Here is a 25,144-nt window from a genome sequence, read left to right as displayed (position 1 = left end):
GGATCTCTGTTGCGCCTTGAAACACCTTTGCTGTATAGACACATTCTAACCAAAAAATAAAATGATGCTCCATAGGCGCAGGAATTGGTCTGTAGGGGACAGGCAGTGTTGTGTAGGTCGGGGCAGGCGTGGTGTGTAGATCTGGAAGTATTGTGTGTGTGTGCAATGCACAGCAAGGGCGGCATGTGTGTGAAAGATGTGTAGGGAGTATATACAGGTCTGAATGCACAGGAATAGGGGAGTAGATGCAGGCAATGTTGGGTGTTGAAGGCAGCAGTGTGTATGTGCAGTGACAGGGGTGAACTATCCGTGCAAGGAGCTGTGTAAATGCGGAAGAAGTGTTTTGATGTGGGGAGAAGCACAGCTCTTAACTTTTGAAGTTGTAATGAAGCCTGTGGACTTTGAAATTCCTGTATAAACTGTGCTTCTGCTTTTTATTGAAAAGCAATGGACAGAAGGTAGGGATTGAAATAAAGACTTGATCTGGCGCTAAAAGCTTCTAGGTATCGGACATCAGCCAGTAATCGGAGGCAACCGCAATGGGACTATAAGCTCGTACATGGCGTGCTGAAAATGTGACTTCCAAACAAGAACATTTGGTCTCTTACAGATGACCCATTATGTCTTTAAATATCTTCTAAGATTGCTTTTATGAACAATGAGGCACAACTCCAAATGCAGAGTTAATGTCACATAGATCTGTTTGTGTAGAACCAGTTGGTCTGGAGATTCAACAATAAAGTTGTTGGTGTAAAGCTAATCCCGCTCTTCTAGGCTACAGGTTGTAGAACATTTCCCCCGGGAAATTTGATCCATGTAAAGGCATCGTTTGGCAGGTCACACTACGAGTGCCTGTGTGCTCGTGTGTGCCCGTGTGTGCCCGTGTGTGTGTGTGTGTGTGCGTGTGTGCGCGTGTGTGTAGAGTTTCTATTTGGTTGTCACTACAGTGCTTGCGTGTGGGCACATGTCCCTGCAGCTGCAGGGAACTGTCTCTGTTGCAGAGGGTTGTGAGGGGTGCATACTGCGATAGGGTGTTCAGTAATCGAGAAGAACTTCTCAGTAACGTTCTGTGAAAGATGCCTACACTGATAAGATTAACCGGTTTCTGTTCCTTAAAGAGGAAGTTAGATGCCCTAACAACCTCATGAGACCAAAGAGGACAAAGAAGAGGCACAGATGAAAAACACAAGGGGTTCAGATAAGAACTTCACAGTGCCCTGGCGCCCATTTGGCTGCACGGTGCTGTCTTTGTGTCTGCAGAAAGATGCCCCTGAATATAGTGCGTACTTAGTGACCATCTTCCTTACACCATTTCTGCCAGGATTTCAAGGCAATGGCCCTCATTGCAAGGTTGCTGTTCGGCCGCTGGTAGTTCACAGCCCCTGCCGGCAGACTCTGGGTGACCAGTACCTTAATTCCGGACCGGGTCACTTGTAATGAGGGCCAATAGATTTTAGTCCTATGGTGGCCTATTGGAGGCCGCCTCTACACCCCAGATATTAGCAATAGGCTTAACACTGCTCCCAGAAACCCCTGTGTGTCTACCAGACTATAAATAGATGCAGAAGCTGAGATGGGTGTGATGGGTGAGTAGTGGGGGGGGGGGGGGTGGTAAGAGCACTGAGACAATGAAGGGTAGGACTCGGCGGAATGGGGATTACCAGTAAGCATGCAGGCATTAACACCTCGTCCCTCTTCCATAGCGAAGTCGCAATAGCTATGACTGTGGCAAGCCCAACTTTGCATGAGAGATCAAAAATGCTGCAACACCTCTAATTTAATGCAGAAGAAACAAAATGGATGGGCTTGGGCTGCTATCGGAACCATCAAACCGAATAATGTAAAGAAACGGCCTGGGTCACATAGGGTATATGATTGATTAATGAAAGTGGAGCGGGACAACCACGTGGTGGCTCTAGACAGTTCAACCCTAGGACCCCCCCCCCCCCCCCCCCTCCTTTCAGCTCAGCTCAAGAAGCCACCATACCCCCGATGGAGAGATGCAAGTAAACGAAGGCGATGGTCTGATGTATCCAAGGATTAAGCAAAGTGGCGTAAGGCTTCCTACTGCTGAGGTCCTCTCCAAATGCAGCAGACTGTTTCGAAGTACAGCTACATTGAGCTCCTATCCAGGTAAATGTGGACAGACCTGCCACCATCTAGCGCCTCGATGCCCGCGGGCTGTGTGAGCGCTTTAAAAATGCAAACATAAGAATAAAAAATATCTAACAGGTGTTTATGGGCATTTGGGGCAGATGGATCTGAAGGGCTCAGGTGACAAAGTAGAGGTCCCAGGATAGTACTTCAGGGCAAATGACAGACGAGATGAGCAAAGAAAGCAGAATAGATGAGAGGGACAGTTCAACCTACACAAGAAAATGCCACCTCAGGGGCCTCCCGGTAGCTACTATCTGTGCTCTAAGAGGACATGCACAGAGGGAGGCAAACCACATAAGCGTTCCTGGTGCACCGCTAGAAGTGGTATCAACAGCAGAACAAAAGAACGAGTAACCGGTCCAAGATTTCGAGAAATAATGAGACTATTTTAACATGGACGTGTGAAATATATAGACACTTTTAATGCAAAACAACAAATCATGAGAACCTAATACGCAATTATAGCATGAGAGCATTACAAATTCAGTATTGAAAGTATGTGAATGAGAAAAAAAAAATAATCTGAAGGGGGGAAAAAGAGATCCTGCCCGAATCAGAATGTGTCCTGTTTCTCTTTCTGCACAAGGGGAGATTGGAAACACATGACCGGCGCAGAAGAAGGGGCAGTCACCTGAGATAAAATTAAAAAGGAAACATGTACATCCCGTGCCCGTTTCGGCCTCAATTATTAGCAATGTTCAGCTAACGCCGAGCAAGCTTGAACATAACATTGGCAACGAGGATCAAAGTTTGCGCTCATGCTTCGACTGCTGCAACCAACACTGTCCCGAAAGCCTTGGGCCCGCGGCACGGGTGTTGGCACACTGTGAGCATCCACTCCGTGTGAGCACCTCCACTCCATGAAAGCGCAACACCCGTGCTGAGTGAGCACATATGCCCCAGAAGGGCACAACGGGACAAGGCCTTCATAAACTCTGCTCCATGAGTGTGGCTACTACAGAAGATGCCAGAGTATGTGAAAGCGTTGGGAAAACCATGTGCCTGAACCAGCTGCAACCGCTGCAATAGGGCCACGTTCAACAAAGGCGCCCCACTATAGGAGACAAAAGGCTGCACAGAAACCGAAAAGCAGCACACAAAAGTGAGAAGCACGACCATGTCAGGGGAAGATTCCGTGAGATCCATGCCGTCCGTTTTGTCACCCGTAACACCCTTCTGCCGGGAGGATCCACAAGAAAACCTGCAGGTCCTGCCACCTTTCAACATCAGACCTAACAGTCTGTCTAGGGCAAGATGGCCCAGATGTCTGAAGGACTTCTATTTAAACATCGATGCAATGGGTGTACGAGATACAAGATGCCTAAGAGGTTAGCGGCACTCCCGGAGCACCACTGTGCGGCACATGAAATGCCGGAAGACTCCACAGATTCATACACTGGTGTCATTGATCACTAAAGGTGTATTTTGCACCACATAGAAACCTACTATGAAAGACGGACCTTTCCCACCACCTCCCAAGAGGAACGTGAAACCCTGGACATAGGTGTCATGTGATTGACGAAAAGAGTGAAATTATGTGACTTTGACAACTGGGCAAGCTCTCAGATCTTAAGCAGGCTGGTAGATGGCGGAGTTTAGCAAAAAACTACGTCAGAAGAGATCACTGGAAGAAATCCTGAGGTAGGCACGGTCAAGCTAAGCGCATGGGCAAGATAACCATATCACAAGCCACTCCTGCCCCGATGTGCCAGGTACAGGCATTCCACACAAGAAAGAGGCAATCAAAGTGTTTCAGATGCGGCTGCGCTTTCCCTCATGAAGGAACGTGTCCTGCCATTGGACACTGATGTGATGGGTGTGGAGAGGTAAACCACTTTTGATCCATGTGCAAAACGTCTGAATGCAGACAAAGTTCAGAGAGAAGATATTCAGGGCGAGGCTCCGAAGGGCAGCGAACACCTAAACTAAGATCTCCAACCTACCTACTGGGATTGCCATAAAAATATGACGCCCAGAAACCCCACCGCGTCAAGAGTGTCATCGAACGACAACACCAGAAGATCAAAATCTAAGATAGACGCGTCACAAAATACGTTGCATTTCGTTATCTCCCAGGTGCCACACAGACTGGGACTCACTTACATGCCATAGGCAACAAGAAGTTGGTAGAAGTCGGCCCTACTACATTACTACACGTGAATGGCAATGCTCAAGAGTTTCTTATAGACACTGGAGCTACTGTAAATGTAATGAGTGAAGAAACCTACACCAGTCTAAAGACCACCAGCAGACCTCTACACACAACCATACGGCTCGAGTAACCCGCTTTCATGCAAAGGCATGAATGAAGCATCCTGTGCACACATAGACAAAAGATCCAAGTTGAAGATGTATGCGCTGAAAGCCGACGTGCCTGGAGGGAGTATACTTCATCTAAGCCTGCCATGAAAATGGGTTTCGTGCACATAACGTATCCGCTGATGTTGACCTACACAAGGACATGGCTATGAAGATGTTCCCATCGCCGTTTAAAGGTTTAGGAAAGCTGAGAGACGGGCAAGGAAATCAGGCCAATAGCTGAACGTTATAGAGGGATTGCCGTGAATAAGAAGAGGAGTTGCAGTACCTACTTATACAGGACACGGCAATGCTGGTCACCCTACAGATGGATTGGACCGCTCCAGCTCACAGGAGAGCTGCTCTGGCTGGTGATGTGGGCACTACTGACAGCAGGGACTGTGAGACAGAAGCGATGCCGGAGAGACAGAGTCCTTCCAAGAGACTGTAAAAGAACCTGTGAGCTGGATTGAAGAGATGGAGCAAATGTATCGTGCATTGATTTATGCGAGGGTGAGTGCAGCGTTCTAGTTGTCATGGGTTGCCATGTGTTTAGTCCTATTTCCCTGTCTGCACGTGCAGAGATAGGAAACACGTGACCTGTGCAGAGGAAGGGGCAGTCCAGTCATATAAATCCCACGCTCCCTGTAGGCCTCCATTATTAGCGAGGTTCAGCTAATGCCAGGAAGCTTATAAAGCCGGTTCTGCTGAACATAAAGCACACCTCTGAAAAGAGATGCTCCTCGTCACAGGGATGCCACAAGATGCAGTGTGCTGCACCAGTGTCTGCAGTGGGAGCTCTTCCCAGTCTGCCAACAGATGTGCCTAGCGGCAAGGTGCTGTCCCTGTGCCAGTAGCATGAGCTGTCTCAGTGTCTGTAAGAAGATGCACCTAGTGGCAGGGGGATGTCCCTCTGGGTTTAGAAGGGGCTGTCCTGGTCTCTGCAGCAGGACCTGTCTGCGCAAAGCTGTCCCGGTGTCTGTCGAAGCAAGCTGTATCTGTCAGCAAAGAGATGCCCCTCCGTGCAGGGAGCTGTCCCGGTGTCTGTCAAAGCAAGCTGTATCTGTCAGCAAAGAGATGCCCCTCAGTGCAGGGAGCTGTCCCGGTGTCTGCAGAAGCAAGCTGTATCTGTCAGCAAAGAGATGCCCCTCAGTGCCGGGAGCTGTCCCGGTGTCTGCAGAAGCAAGCTGTATCTGTCAGGAAAGAGATGCCCCTCAGTGCAGGGAGCTGTCCCGGTGTCTGTCGAAGCAAGCAGTCTCTCTCAGCAAAGAAATGCCCCTCAGTGCAGGGAGCTGTCCTGGTGTCTGCAGAAGCAAGCAGTCTCTCTCAGCAAAGAAATGCCCCTCAGTGCAGGGAGCTGTCCTGGTGTCTGCAGAAGCAAGCAGTCTCTCTCAGCAAAGAGATGCCCCTCAGTGCAGGGAGCTGTCCTGGTGTCTGCAGAAGCAAGCAGTCTCTCTCAGCAAAGAGATGCCCCTCAGTGCAGGGAGCTGTCCTGGTGTCTGCAGAAGCAAGCTGTATCTGTCAGCAAAGAGATGCCCCTCCGTGCAGGGAGCTGTCCCGGTGTCTGCAGAGGCAAGCTGTATCTGTCAGCAAAGAGATGCCCCTCAGTGCAGGGAGCTGTCCCGGTGTCTGCAGAAGCAAGCTGTATCTGTCAGCAAAGAGATGCCCCTCAGTGCAGGGAGCTGTCCCAGTGTCTGCAGAAGCAAGCTGTATCTGTCAGCAAAGAGCTGCCCCTCCGTGCAAGTGCTGTTCCAGTGTCTGAGGCAGGAGTTGTCTCTTCCTAGTAAAGCGATGCCCTTGGGGGAAGGGAGCTGTCTCGGTGTCACAAAAAAATGTCTCTAGTGAAAGGAGCTGTCTCGGTTTCTGCAGCAGGAGCTGTCTGAGTGCTCGAAGAGATGCCCCTCGCAGCGGGGAGCTCTGCTCTGGCCACTCGCAGGAATGCGCAGAAAGCGCACACGAGGCCAAGCAGAGCACCAAAATATACCGAGGCCTCCCCGGGGTCAGAAGGGGAAGGAGAGTGGGGGGGGTCTGAGGGGTGAAGGCAGGGAAAGAAGAAAGGAGGAGGGAACCACACGAACAATGGTAGAGGAGGAAGAGCCCGATAAAGAGGAAAGAGGTGGCCCTGAGGGCGAAGAAGGGCAGGGGGTCAGAGATGGGAGAGAGGAGGAGAAGGTCAAAAAGGCAGAGCAGGGGAGATGGGCATGAAGGACAGGAGGGACCATGAGACGGGATGGGGAAGGCGAAAAGGACAGCGTGCGTGCGTGTGTGTGTGTGTGTGTCTGTCCGTCCCCACACGGTGGAGGTCAGGCCCTTTAAACACTAGAGCTGCTATGGTCACTAAGCCACGCTCTGAGCCCGCTCTGTGGGAGCGCACAGATGGCCCAGTAAATCTGCTTTCAGGGCTATTGTGTGAACAGACTGGCCTGCGCCTGGCAGCGGATTTAACCTCCGCAAACACAGGATCTGTCTCCACACTGCATGCCAGCACCGAATTCTACATTTCCTTGGATCTGCTGAAGTTGTGTTCACACGGACCCAGTCACAAGCACACCCCATCACACCTCGCTGCTTTACCTGGTCTACGCCTACTCGTGCTTCCTGCTTTCCCCAACTCCTTCAAACCTCGCTCACTTATCTGCCCACTACATACCATGGAAACATGGGCATGGCAGAGCCAAGGGCGAGCAGAGGAGTGGCTCCCCCCTGGTGCCCAATGCGCTCGCCAGCCTCCTGCTACCACCCGGCTCAAAAAAGCTGCCTCTGCTGCTGAGGCATGGGTTGGTGTGATCCTGGACAGCAAACTCAACTGGGGAAGCCATCTCGAGAATACTCAGCAGAAGGCAATAGGAAAGATGGCAGTGCTGTACCCACTCCTGAAGACCAAGACTTAGTGAAAATGCTATGTAACCTGCTTTCTGTACTGCACCAGTTCATAGACTTGCTATTATGTAAATATCAGCTATGATGACTTGCTGTCTGCATACTGTCTTGTGTATATACACTTTACTGCCTTACCTGCACCTTGTGGAGCCAAGAACATTATTTTTACATTGCTCTGGATACCTGTACTATACTGTATGTAGTTTACTGGCTTACCTTCACCCTGTGAAGATAAGAAAATCGTTTTTACCATGCTCTGTATATTTGTAACTTCTGTAACCAAGCTGTAAGCCCTCTTGTCACATGCGCCCTGCTACCTCAGGGTCCGGTGCGCACAATAAGTAAATAAACAAACAAGTCCATGCCCCTCCGGACATTGATCAACGTCTACAAGGCGCTCATCAGACCTACCCTGACGTATGCCTCCCCAGCATGGATGGCCTGCCATGAGCGACACCGGAAGAGTCTTCAGATAGTCTAGAACAAGGCGCTGTGGCTGTCGTCTTGGGCGCCAATCGTCACAAGGATGGCAGACCTTCAGAGAGAACAGGTCATCGAGATGTTGGACGAACATCTAGCGAAACTGAGTAAGAACATCTGCCAAGGACTGGATTGGAACCCGAACCCTCTGATCAGAAGACTCCCTGCAACGACCTTTGACCGCTACCTGCGGCCCATCACTGCGAAGACCCTGTGAAACCAGCCCTACTGTGACAAAACCACACAGACCAAGAAGACTCCTAACCCACGACTACATACTCAACCCGAGAAGATGGAGTAATGAGGCTCAAGCCTCGGAATCAAAAAATCACCGCTAATGAATAACATCTATCAGCAAGAAGAAGACAGACAGCCGAGGCATGGGGCAGTATGTAATGTATATTTGATCATGCCGCAGGACACGTAGACCACTACAGTAATGCCCAGGACGTGACCTTATATTACACAGACCTAACTCTACAGCGCGCCCTCTCCACTCGGGCCTCCTTGTACCTTCATTTTCCTACCTGTATATTGGATACTGTCATCTTCATTTGTTTCTTGTGGTCTTTTCTATCAGACCCCTTTAGATAATCGTCTTCATGTGTAAATAAGGCGCTGCTATTTCGAGTCCCTTTTTTAGTTTTGCAGTTGGTTGGTGCTTAAGCGCCATTGTAAGCCACAGCGATTCTACTGAGTACAAAAAGCCGGTCAGATAGCCCAGCGAGTAGAGTGCTCGCTTTGACATCCGTGCAGAGCCTACCAATGTATGTTCGAACCCGGCAGGGCCAAACTCAGCCTTTCATCCTTCCGAATTCGATAAATGAGCACCACACACTGTGGGTAATAAGCAGCGCTCAGATACCTGAGGGTTTGTAGTAGTATATAAATGTTAAATTATTTTATTTTTTATTATTAATTAGATGCTGCATGACATTTGAGGAGGGATACATATATTGAGGGACTTTTCCTACCCATTGACTGTCCATGGCCCTGTCCATCCATATATCTATTCCCACTGAAAAAATGCGCCATCCCCAAAACACATCCTCCTAGGGTCTCTTTGAGCTTGCTCTATCAAGAAGTAATATCAAACTTTGTACTGTATTGGGTCTACCAGTGTCATTTCTTAGTAGTCAGCTGAGAGCTAATATCTTAATTGCAGATGTACATTTATTTGTATTTATTGACCAGTGATGAGTTGTCAGAAAACCTTCCACTAATACCAATGAATAGAACAGTTCTATAAACGCACCTACATTTATAAATCAGTTATATAATACCTAATCTTTTACAAAAACTACCCAGTGAGAACATTAATGGAATGTGTCGACCATTCATTAATTTTTTTTATTTATTTATTTGCAGTTCTAAAGCGCTCACACAGCCCGCGGGCATCAAGGCGCTGTTAGAGGAATTGTTTTTTTTTTTTTTTTTGGTAGTTGAGTATTTACAAAGCACTTAAGCAACCAGAGCTTTCTAAGCGCGGACCCGGGGTTCGAACTTGTGTTGCTTCGTGTCCTCTTGTTTGCAAGGCAAGCACGTTGCTGCTGAGCTATCCTCCCAGGACCGCAGTAATTGCAGCTGTATATGAGCTATGGGCATAATAAAAATGTCTTAACCAAGAGTGTCGTAAACCACTAGATTCGTTCACAGAAGGCATGTTAAAATCAAGCATTGACAAAGCCATCGGTTTTAGCCTATGTATAGTTATTAGATGGGAATTGGCTAGGCACTGCAATAATTCCCAGGTAATCACTCACTTGTGCGGCTCCTGTCATCTTGGGACCAGGTCGTATCTTCATGGCATTGCCTGGAAAATGCCTGTTCTATGCCTACAGAAAAGCCCAAACTCTTGGCTTTGCCAATGCTTGTTGTATCCTGCTTTCACTGTATACTGGGGCTTTTTCTCTCTGGCCGCCTTTAACATCCTTCCCAATCTTACAGGGCTCTTCATAGATTCAGTTCCATGTGTGCACTGGGGCCTGCCCTTTCACTCCCTCCCTTCCAGGCCTCTAAATGCACACTCCTCTTTTTCCAGGCCCTTGCCTTGTCGGATCTCTATGCGCTCCTACAGCATCATTTTTTAAGGACATCCTTGTGTTTCCCCCCTCACTTCACTCCTCCATCATCCTACTCACACACCAAGCTCCATTCCTTTTCCTAACGAGTGAGAAGGAGTGGGATTTTAGGACTAAGCATGAAGAGCGAGGAGGAGGATTAAGGTGTGAGGAGAAATGAGGATATCCTAACATGGACACTGGTGGTATCCATTTTATGACCTCATCATTACTACTCGCATCTTTCTCACTCCCTAGTCATCCTCGCCACAAATCCGTCATCATACATTCCGAACATCTCACTCATCGCATATCAGAATAAGCAGACTAGAGAAATGGCTCAACCCCGCGCAGTGATGCGTAATCACGCACCCGTCTCTGAAAGTAATGGGAGCCACGGACACAATTTCAATCAATATGGTCCTTGCACTTGAATTCTAGGAATACAAAAACCATATACACTTGCAGGAACACATTCCATTGTCATGAATCCTATTAATGAGTGACAGCCAAGAAGGTGTGAGTAGGAGAAATGAGGGTGAATTGTATACCACTATTGTGCTCTTGTGCACATCCCATCTCTCCTCACAGCTGCTTCTCACTCCGATACCTTATTGCTAATATTTCACCACCACCCTGATTCGCCTCGTTTATCAGCAGTAAGAATAAAAAAGTGAGGAGTGAGAAAGGGGTGGCAAGAGGCGGAATGGGTTTGACCTAAAATTGATTCTGTAGGTTCAGCTTCTTGTGTACACCGGTCTCAATCCTGGCTCTCCGTTTAAACAATCCCCTTCATGTACGCACACTAACTCTAGCCAGGCAAGTCTCCTTATGCACTCAGCTGCCTGTGCCCACTGACCCCTGTCCTTCAGAGTATAATACACCCCTACCAGCCATCATCCAAAAATCCTCAATACAGTCAGCTTTATGTACGCACACTAACTCTAGCCAGGAAAGCCTCCTTATGCACTCAGCTGCCTGTGCCCACTGACCCCTGTCCTTCAGAGTATAATACACCCCTACCAGCCATCATCCAAAAATCCTCAATACAGTCAGCTTTATGTACGCACACTAACTCTAGCCAGGCAAGTCTCCTTATGCACTCAGCTGCCTGTGCCCACTGACCCCTGTCCTTCAGAGTATAATACACCCCTACCAGCCATCATCCAAAAATCCTCAATACAGTCAGCTTTATGTGCGCACACTAACTCTAGCCAGGAAAGTCTCCTTATGCACTCAGCTGCCTGTGCCCACTCACCCCTGTCCTTCAGAGTATAATGCACTCCAACCAGCCATCATCCAAAAATCGTCAATACAGTCAGCTTTATGTACGCACACTAACTCTAGCCAGGCAAGTCTCCTTATGCACTCAGCTGCCTGTGCCCACTCACCCCTGTCCTTCAGAGTATAATGCACTCCTACCAGCCATCATCCAAAAATCCTCAATCCAGTCAGCTTTATGTAAGCACACTAACTCTAGCCAGGAAAGCCTCCTTATGCACTCAGCTGCCTGTGCCCACTCACCCCTGTCCTTCAGAGTATAATGCACTCCTACCAGCCATCATCCAAAAATCCTCAATCCAGTCAGCTTTATGTAAGCACACTAACTCTAGCCAGGAAAGCCTCCTTATGCACTCAGCTGCCTGTGCCCACTCACCCCTGTCCTTCAGAGTATAATGCACTCCTACCAGCCATCATCCAAAAATCCTCAATCCAGTCAGCTTTATGTACGCACACTAACTCTAGCCAGGAAAGCCTCCTTATGCACTCAGCTGCCTGTGCCCACTCACCCCTGTCCTTCAGAGTATAATGCACTCCTACCAGCCATCATCCAAAAATCCTCAATCCAGTCAGCTTTATGTACGCACACTAACTCTAGCCAGGAAAGCCTCCTTATGCACTCAGCTGCCTGTGCCCACTCACCCCTGTCCTTCAGAGTATAATGCACTCCTACCAGCCATCATCCAAAAATCCTCAATCCAGTCAGCTTTATGTAAGCACACTAACTCTAGCCAGGATGGCCTCCTTATGCACTCAGCTGCCTGTGCCCACTGAACCCTGTCCTTCAGAGTATAATGCACTCCTACCAGCCATCATCCCAAAATCCTCAATCCAGCCAGCTTTATGTACACACACTAACTCTAGCCAGGCAAGTCTCCTTATGCACTCAGCTGCCTGTGCCCACTCACCCCTGTCCTTCAGAGTATAATGCACTCCTACCAGCCATCATCCAAAAATCCTCAATCCAGTCAGCTTTATGTACGCACACTAACTCTAGCCAGGAAAGCCTCCTTATGCACTCGGCTGCCTGTGCCCACTGAACCCTGTCCTTCAGAGTATAATGCACTCCTACCAGCCATCATCCAAAAATCCTCAATCCAGTCAGCTTTATGTACGCACACTAACTCTAGCCAGGAAAGCCTCCTTATGCACTCGGCTGCCTGTGCCCACTGACCCCTGTCCTTCAGAGTATAATGCACTCCAGCCAGCCACCATCCCAAAATCCTCAATACAGTCAGCTTTATGTATGCGCACTAACTCTGGCTTTGCAAGTCTCCTTATGCATTCTGCTGCCTGTGCCCACTTGCCCCTGTCCTTCCGAGTATGTAAATACGCTCCAACCAGCCATCAATCCGCTTTATTCCTGCACACTAACGCCAGTCTTGAAATGTCACAGGACCCTTTTTTAAATCCAGGATCAGCCATTGGTTCAGTTCACCAGTAAAGACATTCACCTTTCCGTATACTGCCCTATGTGCCCTTCCCGCATTAATTTGAGCAGCTCGCTTATACAGACATGGCAAGTCTCCCGTAACTCGCAGCAGCCTCCAGCAGAGGGAGACAAACTCCAACACTCGCGCCCGCCTACAGTAATTAAAACCCCAATGCAATCCTATGGGGGAATTCCTTTCTCCGGCTTTCTGGAGAAACATCTCCCTGCCACCTGGTAGAGAAATGTGGCAGGTCTGCTTATATATTGAAGTTATGCCGATTAAATAGGCATAATAAAACAGGCGCCTTTCCAGCATCATATTTCCTTCTGCATCAAGCGACATCCCCACCCCCGAATATTCCATGTGGCGGCGCCCCGTTTCTGCAGCGAGGCCCCGGAGGCCACGTAGCCTGCTGTTTCTTGCTCGCTCGATCCCTGTTGGATCAATTGGTCCCGCGCCAGGGATCCATCAGCTTGTTGTGAGCCGCAGGGGGCGTTCAATGATGCAGGAGCGTGTGCGTCAATCCCCAGGACAGGCCTATTATAGAAAACGCTCCCATGACGCCCAACGTCTGACCACGCCATTCTCGCAAACTGCTTGTCATGAATATTTAAAGGGAAAGGATGGCGGCGCGCGGCGCACAGCACACACAGCACCAAGATGGAAGTATTTTATTCCCTATTTTTGAAAGTTGTGAGTAAAAAGAATATTTACCGAGTAAAAAAAAAGCCGTTCCCATGGTCGACTGAGGTATTTTTAGGTACATACATATTCCCGTTTTAAAAATGAAATCGTTTTGAATTTATTTGTGGCACGTAATGACCAGAAAGGAAAAAAACAGAAGGCCTCTTCGGAGCAGATGAGACCACAGTGGAACTATGGCACACACTACTGAGGAGGGGTGGACTGGGAAGCAAAAGAGGCCCTGGAAATAATGTTCAAAGTGGACCCATATCGCACATTGTCAGCATGTCCAGCTCTTTCCCTATGGGGAAATTTAGAAATACCACACGAGTCCCAGGGTGTAGAGGCCCACCGAGAAATCTCCAGAGTTCCCTATAGGCCAGTCCACCCCTGGCAGTGCAGGCAAAAGGAATTGATTCGCAGATGAGTTTCACTTACTCTGGGGGGGGCGTGGGGGTGAGTAGGGGGGGGGGGGGCTGAGGTTTCGTAGTATATGCTTAATTTTAGGGAGTAAAACCGCAGGTGCTCCAGTCATCTGGTTTGCTTGCTGGGCGGACACACGGTTTGTGTTGGTGTAGTGTAAAAGGGTTTACAGAGGGATGTTTCTGGAGTATATGGCACTAGGAGAGGGCACTGTCGGTGTAAGAATGCTCCATGGACAGGGGGAGCAGGCAGGTAGGGACTAATGAAATGGGTATTGACCAATGGGAAGCTGGGGAAACCATGGACTATGGAGGAGGGTGATGTGGGGTCATTTTGCAAGAGGAGCCTGGAGAAGGGGCCACATGGAGGGCGGATCGAGAAGTGGGGGACCCAGGCGAAGGAGAAAGTCCACGGCAAGTGACCGACCTGTAAAAAGTGATCCCTGTACAGCAATGGCACCCAATCACAAGGCAGAGCATTGTACTGGCACTATTCCCGGACGGATACTGCACTGTTACCAAGTGGTCTTTCAGGGATGTCGCTGACAGATGTTTGATTAGAGGCTGCAAGTGGACACTGGTGCAGCAGTGAAATTCAGTGGCAAGCCTGTAAAAGGCATTGTCTGAACACACGGGGCACGTGCTCGCTGTTCACTTCTTCAGCGTGTGTTATTCTTGTGTGCTAGTTCCCCATCCGTCTGGAATGGCTGATGCCACTACCTTCCACTCTGGAACTATTGTCCTTGGACTTCATGGATTCATTTGAGTGGAGAGAGCTGGAGGGAGTGGCTGCAGTCCATCTTGATAAAGCTTACCTGTTCATCCCATATTCAAGTTCACCAGCTATCTGCATTAGACTTATCGAGTTATAAAGCCTGGGTGTATTCACCAGGGCACTGATGGCCCGTTTCTCCTCACCTGGAGAATCCTGCCTCCCCTGTGCTGGCTCCATGCTTTGCCACACCCTTCCGAGGCAGATCTTATACCTGAAGCGTACACATTCAACCTATAATATGGTCTGTATCGGCAGGTTTGCTTCCTATGGGCTTCACCTGGACAGCCCCAAGCAGATGAACCTGCGCTTTCTGATCAGTAGTATATATTCTATCAGTTACTGTCAAGGTTTTCTTTGAGGAACACTTTTTACTATGTGCTTGAATTCCTCCTGATGAGCAACCTGATGACGAAACACGTGTAGAGGATATAAGGATATTCCTAAAAGGATCTGTGGACTTTCTAAAAGAGGAGATTATTGCAATATCTTCTGTATTCTTAATCTATTAAAGGAGTTTGGATATTCGAATATAAAAGGATTCACGCTAACAAACTACGGAGTTGTTTCAAATATACACAATGACAACAGTGTATACTTCACAAAGGACCAATTGAAAAAAATGCTCTAATGGCAATAAAAAGGACGGAAACTTCAAGAGAATGTACTCATTAGTAACTCACCCAGTAAAATGTGGTCAATGTAAATCTTGACCAAAAATTGAATTCAAACGTACTACTGATCAGAAAGTGTACGTTAATGTCCTTGGTTCCTCAGTTCGCACACCGCCTACTTGTAACCCGCCCGTGGGGTGCGGGCCCCCATGTACAGTGCTCCATTGCTTCTCGAGTAGGTCCACACTTTCTATATCCCATATGCATACAGGACCATTTGTGCAAGCCCTACTGCACGTTCATTACTCTAGCAGAGGGGCATGCCAGGCACATGACGTAGCACATCCGGACTCCGAGGGAGAGATGCTGAGTAATGCACACCCTTGCATGGGCTTCCTCGGGCTCAGGGGATGACCATGCAAGTCCAGGCAACTTTTCAAACCAGTATCTCGCAGTGTCCTGAAACACTAATGACAAGCCAGAGCGTTTCTGTGCACTCGTGAGTTTCCAGCCCTATTTGGCAATGGTAAAGCCAAATGAGCCCATTTCACGTGACGTGCCCTTCAGCATGTGTGAGGGTAGCTGCCCTAGCCTGCCACTGCAGGGCTCGTGTAAGCTAGTGTTCGTCACCCCCAACATATATTGAGGCAGTGGTGGGCTGCTCAGGAGAATGGCTCAATGTCTGATTGTGTTCATTGCATCGTGTGACCGTGAATACTGGCTGAAGTGTTCAGAGAGACAAGTCGCAGAACCTTTTGTAGCAGAGACACCTTGGCATGTCTGAAGACCCTGCAGGGGTCGGAAGTGTGTGCCTCTCTAGATGTTTTAGACGCTGGCTCCCAAGCTCTACCACCGTTGGCTATGCTAGGGCTCATGGCAGTTATAGTCCAACATATCTGTCTAGCCAACGGTTGCAAGGAAAAGGCAGACACCGGTGTAACACTGACCCCCAGTGTCCAGTCACAGGGAGTCACAGTATGGGATTGTCCGCATGCATGGGAATAGCAAAGAAGGCGGGTAACAGCAGTGTAATCCATTTTCCTATAGATTACAGCGTCTGCACTCGGTGCTAGCTGAAAAATGTATTACGAGATCTGGGTCCAAGTGCTTCACCAGGGCGGGGCTTCCTGTAGGAAAACGGATGGACCAAGACCATTTCCACAATATTCCACAGTAACCATAGCTGCTAAAAATGAACAATAGTCAATGGAGAAACTTTGCTGAAAATGTTGGGGGGGACATGACCTCTGAAGAAAAGGTGCCCCATTTAAATGAATGGGGACAAAATAGTGTGCCATGAAAGTTGGGGGGACAAACAGTCCCCCCTAAAATTACCCCCATGCCAATAGTTCTGTTACTGTGGTTGGTACTGCTCACCACTGCCATTGTTATGGTCTCGAGGTGCTCTGGCGGATCTGAAATTAAATGAGGTCTGGGGGGGGGGCTTGAGAGGGAAAGGAGCAAGAGATTTATTGTGCTTTTGGTAGCCTCCGTTCAGAAAAACGGTCACTGTGTGCTGGTTTGTTTGTTGGGGTGCAGTGTTTGGCGATGAGTGTTAATGTGGAGATTTATGTGTGATCGATTTAGTTAAATGAATGGGTCTTGCGTTAGTGTATGCAGCATTGTGGTGGTTTTAGGTTATATTGTGGTAGAGGTATGAGTGTGTTTGTTCAGTGTTTGAGGGTGAGTGATCGGGATATAGGAGAATCATTAGTAGGTCTAGAGGGCAGTTGCATGAAGGTTCAACTAAATGCAGTACATTGGTTGCACTCAGAATTCAGGCTAAAAGCGACACATTAACTACACTTCTGCCCACTGCGACCACAACACTTGCAGGTGAGCACCTGCCCCCCCAGGCCCTTCCAAGCCCCTGAATCTGGCCCTCAATCTATATTTGAATCCCTCCTGCAGCCGCATGCATCATGCACCTTGCAGGCCCCTCCGTTGTCCATACTTCCTCTCAGCCCTCCCACCTCCCTTGATTGGTCAATCCCCAGGTCATAAGTGTCCCTCCCAGGGCAGCCCTCTGCCCGGCAGCCCCTGCAGCGAAGAGCCCCAAGGCAAAGGGAGGCTCCAACAGAGGCGGCTCCAGAAAGTGTCAGCAGGTGTCTGCAGGGGAAGCCAGCAACCAGCAGGTCTACCAACAGCAACCGAAAAGTAATTGTGGCATGGGCTGAGAGTAGAGCAATTACTCTACTCCCTAAAACTCTGCCAATCAACATTACCGTACCCCAGAACTATGAATGTTAGCAATACCGTTAGATTTGTCAGCAATTGGTTGGATTCGTAAACAGTAGCCTGTGTCACTTCTTGATAGGATTGTGAATGTTAGCAATGCCGCACGTATCTTGCGTCACTTCTAGATAGGATTGTGAATGTTAGCAATGCCACACTTAGTAGACTTGTGAACATTGGCCTTCGCCAGACCCAGATTGGATTCTGAATGTTAGCAATGCCACTTCCACACTTGGTTAGAATTGTGAAATTTAGCCTGCCCCAGATCCATACTAGATTGTGAATGTTCGCAATGCTGTTCTTGGTTAGAATTGTGAACATTAGCCTGCGCCGGACCTGCAAGGGATTGTGGATACTGGCAGTGCCGCACTCGGTTAGAATTGTGAACATTAGCCTGCACCAGACCCTGGCAGGATTGTGAACGTTGGCCTGAGTTGCTTCTAGATGGAAAGGCAAGTGTTGGCATGTCCCACACTTGGGTGGACCTGTAAACATTAACCTGAGCCACATCCGGATAGAGATGCAAATGTAAATGTTAACATGCCCCACATCTGTATCACTGTGTACCCTGCTCTCCTGTTCCCCATGCTGTTGCTATAAATTTGTGTCCCCCTCCTGTCGTTATAAGCCCAGCCCCCTGTCTCTGTGTTCATTTGTTGCTCTGCTCCCTGCTATCCTATTCACGTGCCTGGTCTCGGGCGCTTTAAAGATAACCATCACATCACATCACTACGCTTACTCTACTATACACCACCATTCAACTAGAACAAAGCTCTACCCCTAATTAATTTGGCTTAGCTGTTCACATACGAATACGACCCCATGAACAACTCATCACCCTAATAAAACTCAGCTAGCCGAGCACATTCTGGCCTAGTTGCTCACATATGCGTCCTTCAGACCTAACGCAGCCAGAGCTCAGTCTGGGGGTCCACCCACCAGACTGCACACATCCAACTGATATCTTCAGCACCACACCTAACGCTAGGATACAGCTACCATCAGTCAATTACATCAGCTGCACACATCCGGTGAACCCACGCACCCTACAACACTATTTCGCTCTACTGACCAGAACTATGGTTGCCGAGGGCCTTCAACCTACCTGCGCTTTGAGGTCATACCAATGATGTATAGAGCGCTATATAAATGCCAAGTAACAACATAATTAACACAAATATAGCTAAATGCGATAATGTAGTTACCCCCAGAAATCATCTCAATGTGCTACATTCTCTACACTCAGAATTCATCTCAATGTGCTACATTCTCTACACTCAGAATTCATCTCAATGCGATACATTGGCTACACTCAGAATTCAGATCAATGCGATACATTGGCTACACTCTATATTCAGCTAAACGCGATGCGGTGGCTATTCCCCGAAATCATCTGAATGCAGTTCTCAGTAGCTTATTGACTGGAGTATCCTGCTAAATGCAGTTTAGTTTGATGAGTAACTTAGTTAAGCACCACTCCCACTAGAACTCCACAGGGGAAGCGATAATTGCTTCCCAGTAAGCTGTTAGAACATGTTACAAAAAATGAAAAAGTGTAGGCACTTTAACTGTGAAAGTTCCAGTAACCAGCGTCTGAAAGAGCTCCGTTTGGCCCAACTTCCTGAAAGCTGATATAGTTTTTCAAGATAAAGCCTCTTTTCAGGAGAGTATTGCCACAATGAGTTTTGGGGAGGGTGTGGCACTTAGCACACACAGGATGGCTTAGTGGGGAGTAAATCGAGCAAACAACGAGCTGGTGTTATGTTACAAAGATATTTTTAACGCACATCGCTGCCATTTGCATGGTCTCCAGGTGCTCTGCTGAACCTGAAATTGAGGGGATATATCAGTGTAGGGTAATCGGATTAAAAAACTTAAACACTGCGATGGCAACTGACATAAAAGTAGGACTAACTCTTGAAAGTGACGGTCAAGGCACTACACTTCAGTAGCGTTTGGAGGAGAAGGGAGAAACCTATATTATAATTAATTTATTACAAACTAACACTATCTTAAGTTGTAAAATACAGCATTTCTTCTGCCTGCCATCTATGGAGACCTACTACAAAAAACCAGGACCACTGCAGTTTCCAATGGGAACATGAACTTGAGAAAGGGGGTCAGAGCACCAAATACCGGGACAGTCCCGGCAAAAGCGGGATGTCTGGCACGATATGTCGGTGTGAGAACAGAGTAACACACGCCTCCACCCATTCAGAGTGCCACCCGATCACCACAAACGCAGCTGTGCGAAGACCGTGGGTGCACGTTCGCTCCCCTGCCCAGTGAATGCTGCAGGCATCAGAAAAGGTGATGCTCGGTTTGGTGCCTGCTAACAGTCTGTGAACAGAGCGGGAATGGTTAGGCTTGCAATGCAGTCCATATTAGTACCACACTCGCACCAGGTCACTGAGCACCCTGTGCGAGATTTTTGGGCACCCCCAACCATTCTGGCCCACGCGTGCATAGAAGGTGCAGAATAAAATGCAATACCATGCCACAATTAACAAAAGAAACAGCTGGTTTGGGTACATTAAAAGTCATGCCACATTAAGAAAGGGCTAGACGGGCTTCTCCAAAATCCCAATCTAGCCCATGGTGTCCGGTCATTTGGTCGAAAATAAATGGTCGAATGACCATTTGATCTAATCAATATGGTTGAAAAAAAAAAGGTCGAATTTATTTTTAGTTTGGTTGTTTAAAAAATATTTTTTAATAAAGAAAAAGGGGGGTTGGGGGGAACCCCCCATAAATAAATAAGAATAAAAAAAAGCAACTTTTTTTTTTTTTGACCATTTTACATCGATCAAATGGTCATTCGACCATTTATTTTCGACCAAATGACTGGTAACCATAGCTCATACCATGCTTGCTTTAACCTAGCTCAGGGATCGAAATTGATGTGATAAGCGGGAGCTAAAAGCAGCTCCTGAGTATCCATTATTAACCAGGAGTTACCACTGGGGAACCAAGAGCTCGCTAACTTCCACATAAGATGCAAGCAGACCACCTTATCCATTATGTATGACCCCTGCTGCTTTAAATGTTTTGTAGATTTGTCCTAATGCTTATTTATAGTTTGTCCCAAATGCACATGTTTAAATCCACATAGGTGTGCTTGCCCAGCATCACTTCGCCTAATGAGCCAAACCTCCTGGTAGCTGATGGGATCAAGCTAACCAAGCTATCCCAGGCCACAAGCAGAAGCTAAATAACGCCTAGCTCCCCTCCAATTTAGAACCCTGTGATATCTTGCAGCCATCCTTATTGGAGGAGGGGGGAGAATATGTCCTGATGAGCTTTGATCTGGTTTTACCTGAGCCCCACAATTTCCTATTGTGAGATCTATTGGAAACAGGGTCGATGATCGATTGGGATCCACCATGATACTCTGCCTGATCAGGTGGCTGATTACGCCTCCATTTTCTGGGATCAGTAGGGCTGCACAGTCAAAAGAATGGACTGGGCTTGAAAAAAACATCGAGCAGGTGAGTACTGTACAGTGCACATAGTTTAAAGGGACTGGCAAAAAGCTCAGACTTTAAAGATCTCCAGTGGGCATCTCTGGGTATAGCAAGGCCACTAATAGTGGCATACGGGTGCTAAGCAAGACCACTGACGTTGCATTATTCCCTGTCCGATTTTGGATATCTTCTTCCCTGTTGGTCGTGTGGGAGTATGAGGGGGTGTTCCTGTATTCCAGTGTATATGACAGGACGTGACCCGGGAGTCTGACAGTCTTCATAATCTCGTTTCCGTGGGTTGCATGCTGTGCCACCGGGGCGATTCTGGAGATACTTCAATCCAGGGGCACGACGATACCAAAAAGAGCTTACAATAGTGAGGGAGGGGGCTACCTTCAGATAGTTTTCGTGGGTGGGTGGGACACACATTTGCGTGGACCCCCATCCTCTTCTCTCCCTATAGGAAAGCCATGGGGAGCAAGTAGTCAAGTTGTCAGCAATTTTTACTTTTGAAGAAAAAAGGAAAAATTGTCGTTTTTATTGACACTTGGCAGCATGGTACAATTACGATTGAGATATGGTGTGGTTGGCTTTCTCAATTGCTGGTCCATGATGCATGTCCAGATGCAGTGGACCACGTTTCCATGGGGTGTGGTTGGCTTTCTCAATTGCTGGTCCATGATGCATGTCCAGATGCAGTGGACCACATTTACATGTTCATTTGAATGGTGCTACACCAGAGTTTCTTGGAGGTACCGGGGACCAGTCAGAAGGGGGTGATGAAGCAAGGACCAGGCGTAGCATAACCTGACACATCATGACGCACATAATGTGGCATAACAAGGGAATTGCCATGGCAGTTCAGTGCTGGACTGCCCATGTGGGCGAGACAAAGACTGATGCAAATGGATATTTCCCATCTGTGAAAGGTATAGTGAGCTAAAGAGTGGCTGTGGACTCTCGAGGGGGTACCATCCCAAGGAACCAGTCAATGGGCCATGTTTGTTCTCACAGAGTGGTGCCTATGTACTATTTTTTTTTTTGATTATTTAAGGGACTTGGGTTTAGTTTCCTAGGGTCATCCAGACGTGAACCCCTTGCTCACTCTGCTTCGAGAGGCACAGCTCCACCTCACTGATGAAGCCCAACAAGGCTGAAACATGTGTGTGGGGTTTCTGTTGGTACTCTTGTTCAGAAGGGAATTGCCATAGCATTTCGGTGCTGTAATGCCCATGTGGGCGGGACAAAGACTGATGCAAATGGATATTTTCCATCTGTGAAAGGAACAGTGAGCTAAAGTGTGGCTGCGGACTCTCGAGTGGGTACCTTTCCAAAGAACAGGTCAATGGGTAATGTTCGTTCTCGCAAAGGGGGGCGCCTATGGACTTTTTTTTTGTTTTTAATTTTTTTAATTTTTTTATTGTATATATGATTTCTAGTGGGAACTTTTTGAACGTTTTGTTGTAGCTTTTCCACATTCTGAATGAAGTCCTACAAGTCGCAAAAGGCAAGGCAATGTAATCTGAGCCTGACATTTCTCACTTGTTTTACATCACTAAAGGCACACAGTAAAATACATTGTGTCATATGGTCACCTGCCTGAAGTCATTGCCAGGCACAAACTTCCAGCTTGTTGCTATATATGTTAAGAAAACTTGAATATTCAAATAAAACAGAACCTCTTTTGTGTGCCAACTAGTATACATCATGGATATAAACTAATATTTTAAAAAAGTAGTTTAACTATGTGACTTGCTTTATTTTGTCTTTGAAGGTACAGATTTAGTAAGTAACTGGGGCTTTGTGTAGACTTTCAGTTGGAAATGCCCCATCTCTGTTCCAATCCTCTACATTCACACATTATTTATTGTGCATTTGTAAGGTGCTTATACATCAAGAAATTGTGTTTCAAAGCTCCCAACGAATAGGCAAACCGTGCCCTGCATGGACGGCACTTAACACAGGGCCTGCAACTATTTGGTAAACATGTTTATTTGTAGGCAAAATGCTGATTACTAGAAATGTGCAAAGTAACAGCCATGCCATTCGTAAGTTGCAGGCCGTGCATGGCACTGGTATTCAGTGCCATGCTGTCCTTCCCCTGATAGTCCTCCTGAGAAAGGGCCCAGAATTTCAGTGGGAGAGGGAATGGGCTTGAGAGGTACAAGTCCAGTTTGCACAATGGTGTTGCACGCCTCCTTCTACGGCACCTGTAAGTCATAGTTTGGGAGCATTGGTTGCTTGGCAATACCCACATAACCATTAAACTCAATCTTGCAGCAAGATGAGTATCTAAAGTGAGGAACAAAAATAAGTGCTGGTTGGAAGGTTATGAATTAATGTTAATTCCTGACCTTTCTATGGGCAACTGTGCACACCATCTTTTTTTTATACCATCTGCATGCACCATTGCAGACAGGCACCAGCCATATGCAAATAAGTCTTGTTCCTGCTAGGCCACGACATTTGTCCCTTGCTGAGCATTATCAGTGCGGTGCAGCTTGATGCACTGTTGCACAGTCTGAGCATGGCCTCTCTCACAAAGGGACAAGAACTGTAACCAAAAATACCATGGGTGGAAGGTATGAATTTTAACCACTGCCATTGAACTGGTCAACCTTCCACATCGTCGTTTGTTAGCCCATCTGCGTCCTTGAAGGCGTCCTGCCATATGTAAATCTGTATTGGCCCTGCCACCAATAGGAACAGTCCGACCCTGGTCTGCTAGGCCATGTCCCACCTTGCATGAGCAACACAAGCCATGCCAGTCAAGTTTCAGCCTATTTGGTCCTCGTCAGTGAGGTACAGCTTTTGGGGTAAGAACAATTTCATACGGGTTTTCCCCATCTTTAATGGCAATAGCCCAGAGGATTGTGAGAGCAACTCCCATGGTTCAGATTAATTCAAACTCTTCCACCCATCTTTCTTCAGTTTTGTATTAAATGAGGCCAGTCAGCCTGCTATGTCACAAGCATTCAGTTAGAGTGATATTCAATCTGGAAGGATTTCTGAAGGTGTGGTGCTGAAGGTGTGCACGTGCGTGGGACTGCATGCTGTCTTTTGTTCCTTTCCTCGAATCGCCAGGCCTAATCAACCTGGAGGAATCCCCTCAAACACACCCACCATTATGAGTGCTTTCAATGACTTTAAAGGCACACCCCAACCTGTGAAACCTCATCCCATTTCCACACTCCAGTGGTCGAAGTTGGCATGAACTACAGGGAACGACTCTCCTCTACTTTAAAAGAAGAAATAGGCCATTATTTGTTTACGTTACCCTCTGGAGTATCGTCCCGAACTGTGGGCGGAGGGAGGGCACATTTGTTGTGTTGAGTTATAAAAGCGTGCATCCTACCCAGAACCCACAGTGCAGCTGCTAATTAGAGCAGTGAGCCTTCTCTTTGGGAGCCGTTAAAAGCCCGTAATGATGATGCAATCGCAGCGCTTGTTAACTCTTCATTACGTGCTGCAGATTAGAGTTCAGATGTGAAGACCATTTTATTACGCCAGTAGCGCATTTACACCTGCAATTGCGCCATTAACTCCGCTTGATAATGCCAGCTCAACGAATCTTAGGAGGATGTGGGAATGGCCATAGGGATTAGCATGCAAGTCCAAAAAGAAGAAAAAGAAACAGAACTCCATCTGTTCCGAGTGTGCTCGCTCCGGAACAGATTGAGTTATGTTAATTCTTTTTGGACTTAACTTTGTGCCAAGGCAACAGGGTGTGCTCCCATTTAGATTTTGGAATCCACCGTACTTTTTGAATATAACGAAGGGCACGCGGTGCCCACCCTACCTCTCTATCTTCCATAGGGATGAGCCTGGCCACGGGCAGTCGATGGGTGGGAAAATGACCAAACAAAACCCACACGTTGGTTCCCCACATGTCATCTCCATCCTAGCTGTACTACAATTCAATAGCTTGCAACCGGTGCTTAAGCAACACCTAATAGCCAAACCTTAAAAAATGATGAAAGACCATAACGATTATCCAGACTATGGAGGGGTTAGTTTCTCATGCCTCGTGTTTATTAGCGGCTGCCATTTCACGTGTGTGACTAAGTCACACTTATCCAGGCTCCTGCCAACAATCCTAACATCCATTAGTGCAGACTGCATACGAACATCTCTTCTCTGGGCTGTTTCAAAGTCTGCCTTTTGGAAGTCAACAATTTAGATGGCTGTGTGGTTGAGTCGACCAAATACACACCCATAGATGCATATAAATAGATGTGTTCATAGGATAGGGCAGTAGGGGGTGGTGGTTGAACAAGAAATGGAAAAAGGTCGAAATTAGATCAACCAAACTGAGCTGAGCAAATTGTATATTTGTTGCAATGTGTAACTCCCAGACATATGCT

General features: G+C 47.6%; 1 protein-coding gene across 2 annotated transcripts in view; it reads left to right on the top strand.

Moving 5' to 3' along the window:
- The window catches only part of NAT16 (N-acetyltransferase 16 (putative)), a 168,456-nt gene that overhangs the window by 65,886 nt on the left and 77,426 nt on the right, over positions 1-25,144 (top strand). The window lies entirely within an intron of this gene.

Source organism: Ambystoma mexicanum, chromosome 1p (genome assembly GCF_040938575.1).
Source record: "Ambystoma mexicanum isolate Mex_15411 chromosome 1p, UKY_AmexF1_1, whole genome shotgun sequence".
NCBI lineage: Eukaryota > Metazoa > Chordata > Amphibia > Caudata > Ambystomatidae > Ambystoma > Ambystoma mexicanum.
Note: the sequence above shows the minus strand (reverse complement) of the source record. Positions and strands in the feature narration are given on the sequence as shown.